This window comes from Solanum dulcamara, chromosome 11 (genome assembly GCF_947179165.1).
Source record: "Solanum dulcamara chromosome 11, daSolDulc1.2, whole genome shotgun sequence".
Lineage (NCBI taxonomy): Eukaryota > Viridiplantae > Streptophyta > Magnoliopsida > Solanales > Solanaceae > Solanum > Solanum dulcamara.
In genome coordinates, this window is record NC_077247.1 from 12,790,293 (window position 1) to 12,795,451 (window position 5,159).

At 37.8% G+C, this 5,159-nt stretch overlaps 1 long non-coding RNA gene across 1 annotated transcript; it reads right to left on the minus strand.

Annotated features, from left to right (window-relative positions):
- Window positions 1–1,367: 1,367 nt before the first annotated feature.
- On the minus strand, window positions 1,368–3,725 carry LOC129874279 (uncharacterized). Its single transcript, XR_008762862.1, has 3 exons — window positions 3,422–3,725; window positions 2,516–2,557; window positions 1,368–1,679 (listed from the first exon to the last, which is right to left on the minus strand). It is a non-coding gene; the product is annotated as an uncharacterized LOC129874279 (long non-coding RNA).
- Between the last annotated feature and the right edge of the window lie 1,434 nt (window positions 3,726–5,159).

Genomic DNA, 5,159 nt, shown 5'->3' on the forward strand with positions numbered 1-5,159 from the left:
TTACTTGATGAACATCTTCATCTAAAAATAATCAAATTCCGAGTTCAATTTTTTATATGAGATTTTTTACCCTTTTCATCTAAATTTCTTGATTTTAGTGTTAATAAATTCAAAATATGATTGTGAGTCTATATTTGATTAGATTATGTCTATTTGGAGTGTCATCAGAGAGAAAAGGCGGTGATTTTGGATTGTTCATGAATTTTTGGCTAAAGCAAGTGGAATTCTAACCCTTGTTAAGTATGTTGAACCTTTTATTTTCCTATGTCAGGGGATTAGGGTGTGTTGGGTCATTAGAATGGATTGAATTATATGAGTTGAAGGGTGATAGTGGAAATGCGGATAGGGTTAATTGTCTAAGTGTTGTAAACTACGGGACATTAGTCTATTGTGTGATTGTGAATTATATGATATCTTATGTGAATATTTATCATGTTTCACTCATTACTTGTGCATTTATTATATTTGTCATGGCCGAGGAGCGCACTAGCCAAGGATCATGAGAGAGGCATTTCCCCTGAGCCGACGACATAGGCCGGAGCGGAGCAGGTTCCTCCTGAGTATGCGGCATCACCATTACTACACGACACTTTATTGAGTGTGTTGGGTATGCTTGAGACTATGGCACAAACTGACTGTACAGTGGGCACACCCGGTACATCACAAACTCGAGTGAGGGTCCAGGTCCTAGACCAAAAGCAGGCTTCTGAGGCTTAGAGATAGGTGGGACAGCAGCTAGTAGTCCCTATAGATGAGGTTCTTCCAACTTCAGTAGTCGAGGTTCAGGACGCACCAGTAGCTGCATTGACTGAGGATGAGCAGCGTCGTTATGAGAAGTTTAGGAAGATAGACCCACCTCAGTTCCAGGGTGGGAAGACTGAGGATGCATATGAGTTCTTAACCACTTACAGGGAGTTGCTTGAGATAATTGGTTTGGCTGAGTCCCATGGTGTTCGATATGTTACTCTTCAACTTCACTTTCGGAGATGGAGATTTTTTTTTCATCAAAAACAAAGAAGTGGGCCAGCTAGAGAGTGGTGGAGGACATATTCTGGATCTTTACCAGTTGGATCCCCTTTGGTAACTTGGGAGTCGTTCACCAGTGCATTTTATGACCGTTTTGTCCCTTGGAGTGTAAGAGAGGAGAGTCGCCTTAGGTTTGAGAGCCTGAGGCAGGATAGGATGTTTGTTTCTGAGTACAAGTGTCACGACCTAGCCCCGTGACTAGTGTCCAAATTGGACCCTCGTATACACACATATTATCTATAGTCAATCGGCAATTAAGCATGATAAAGGATTTATATGGGTAGCACGTTGTCTCAAATTGTTACTTATATATATACTAAAATCACCTATTTCTTGGGGAGTCTTAATTGTCAAAAATAAGATAACATAATATGTAAGCCGACAAGGCTTCCATTCTGAATGTAAACGTCCAAAAACATAAGTCATACTAGTACACCGGACAACATCTATATACAACCCACTCATATGTCTACAGACCTCTAAGAGAATTAACAATAGCATATGACGGGACAGGGCCCCGTCGTACCCCTAAATACACAAATATATACATTATAAGGATTAGTACCCAAAGTTTGGGCTCCGAGACAATGGAGCACTTCAAACTCGTTGAGTAGAATCCTAAGTTGGCGGCTCTCCAAAATGAGTATTTGTACCTGCAGGCATGAAATGCAGCCCCCCGAACAAAAGGGGGTCAGTACGAACTATGTACTGAGTATATAAAGCATAAAATACCGTAAAGGAGATCACATCTGAAATAAAGATTCAGGAGTCAAGTATCATAATCAATAAATCACTGTACCTGTGTCTTATAAAATGAAGACATGCATATCATCATATATCGTACCTAGCCCGTTATGGGACTCGGTGTCACAATTATATCAATATATCGTCATATGTATATATATACCATACCCGGCCCTCTAGCAAGGGACTCGGTGAATAGAGTAGTGTACACTGATACCGTACCCGACCCATTATGGGACTCGGTGCCATAATCATATCGTCATATCATTATAATATCATATTATCATATCACGTACCCGGCCCTCTAGTAAGGGACTCGGTGAATAATGTAGTGGAATTCATACATGATAACATACCCGGCCTATCGTAGGACTCGGTGAATAATACCATAACAGCATGCACGAATAAGATATCATTAGCAACCTTGTGAAATTTAATCATTATCGGAGACTTAATAGAATAAGCAAAACAGACCATCATTTGAAAACCAAGACAATAGTCATTATAAATCACACTAATTATGGATTATACTAAAATATGAATTATACCACAACATGAGTTATACCAACTAGGATGGCTGGAATTATACACATGAGTCAAGACATAACAATATAAATTTTGAAAATCAAGAACGGTAGCCATCCGAGTATATCTACGAATACGAGTTTCTTTGGAATTTAAGCATACGTCATTCGTTCGTTTCATATGGATCATGCCAAAAGAAGAAGATGTTAACTTTACATACCTTTAGCGTTTATACGTATATGTTGTCCAATATTGTCTCAACCTATATTAAAACGTTAAGCACTATGATTAAGCTATGGACAAGAATAAAACGTAGTCTATCGTTAGTAGGTTATTTCTAAAAAAAATTGGACAGCACCTCCCCTATACCGCTCACTTTTCCCACTTTCAAACCAGCCATATAATCATCAACCAACATTAGCAATCCAAAATATTGACACAAAATAAGATTTATTATTCATGTTACCAAAGCAGTAAATTCGGAAAGTCAAGTACCTCACGTTGTATCTAAATTGTGAAAATGAAAACGGCAAAACTGGACTTTATAACCTTCATGAAACATTTATATCTCTGTCTTAAGTTTCCAATGCAAAAGAAATCAACTCAAAATTCATTTTCTACAAAGAGATATCATCAAAATACGAACAGCTATACATGAAGGAATTTTCAATCCAGAATCTGGACAGAATTTGTCTTATGATTCATGCTCAGTTTTCGACATAATAACAGCAGATATAGACTAAGACATAAACATAAGAGTTGTAGGTACGTGTATTAGCTTTCCAAAACATGTTTAATATCTAAAATCGAAGGTCTACACAATGAGATATTCCAGAATTACTACCAGCTACTCAATTCCAAAAACGGGTTTGAACATTCACAATCTTCATACACCTTTTTCCTCCAAATTCAAGAACAACAACTCATCAACAACATCAAAACAATATCAACCATTATTATACATCATCACTAAGATAATTCCATCTATTTAATCTACCTAAAACAACCCTTTAACCCATAACTCTCAACAAATCACCAAACTAGTTTATAACACTATTTTCTCCGTTCTAATTCGTTAAAACTCTAACTAAACTTGTTAACAATGAAAAGGAGACTTTAATATTACCTTAAATTTGCAGCACCACATAAAATCTTCTCCTTATTGGCTGATTTCTAGCTCAAATTGAAGCCAACGCGACGTACAACAATTTTCTCTTCATGAGCTTCGGATTTCGGGACTTGAATTTTGGTCGGATTTGGGATTTCTCTCAAGAACTCCCTTTCTCTCTCTCTCTGGAAATTTCCAGAATTATGTTGGTCTAAAGTTTGAAGGAATAGTTACAAAAAATCAGATCTAATTTCGTAGGTATTGGGCCTGACCCGAATTAGAATTGGGTTGGGCCGAATTCACTATTTAGTTTGGCCTGTCAGACTTAAAACGTCTATATCTTATTACTCCGATATCACATTTCGTCCCACGACCTATGGTTGGAAAGATATTTCAATTATCTACAACTTTCATGTTGAGCGTTTTCCCAAATTCTCAAATTATAAAGCGGTTATGGCCTCCCGAAGTCAGCTTACCCGAAACGTGACTTTAAGAAAAACATATTTGATGGCTTCTATTTTGATTTGGCTTAAGGGTCCTTCTTGAGATGTATTTTACTACACATAAATTATTCATATAACTTGGCATCTACAACGAATCATGTCATTTTAAAATTCAAAATTAAAAGTCCTTGAATTTATAATCGTTAGCTTACGAATAATCCAAAATGCAAAAATACGGAATGTAACATTCTTCCCCCCTTTAGAACATTCGTCCTCGAATGTTAAACCCGCCTCATAAAGTCTTATAAGAGATTTGGGGGAATAGTCTTTTTTTTTCTTTTTTTTTTGCAACAACAAATAGTTTCATATGTCAATCAATATAATTAATCGAGAGGTTTAGATTACCTGTAGGCGTAGAAAACAAGTGAGGATACTTATCCTTCATCTCTTCCTCGGCTTCCCAGGTCATCTCTTCTCTATTGTTATTTTGCCATAATACTTTGACGGAAGCCACATCCTTAGTACGTAACCTTCTAACTTGGCGATCAAGTATAGCTATAGGGTTTTCCTCATAAGAAAGCTCCTCCGTCACCTGGATATCATCCATGGGGAATACTTTAGAAGGATCACCAATGCATTTGCGAAGCATCGACACATGAAAAAAAGGGTGCACTGCTTCCAAATCAGATGGTAGGTCCAACTCATATGCAACCTTGCCTATTCTACGAGTAACCTGATAAGGGCCAATGTAGCGCGGGCTAAGCTTTCCTTTCTTACCGAATCTCATTACCCCCTTCATGGGTGACACCTTCATAAACACCCAATCACTAACCTGAAACTCTAAGGGTCGACGTCGATTATCTGCATATGATTTCTGTCGACTCTGGGCTGCTAATAACCTTTCCCGAATAAGCTTGACCTTATCAACAGCTTGTTGAATCATATCAGGTCCGATTAACTTAACCTTACCAACATCAAACCAACCAATAGGTGACCTGCACTTCCTGCCATATAAAGCCTCATACGGTGCCATCTGAATGCTAGAATGGTAGCTGTTATTATAGGCAAACTCAATAAGTGGCAAATGGTCATCCCAAGTACCTCTAAAGTCAATAATACAGGCCTGTAACATATTTTCTAGCGTCTGAATAGTGCGTTCAGCTTGCCCATTAGTCTGAGGGTGAAATGTTGTACTAAGATTTATTTGTGTTCCCAATCCCTTCTGAAATGATCTCCAGAAGCTAGCTATAAATTAAGTCCCTCTGTCTAAGATAATAGATATGGGAATCCCATGAAGTCTTACTATCTCTTTG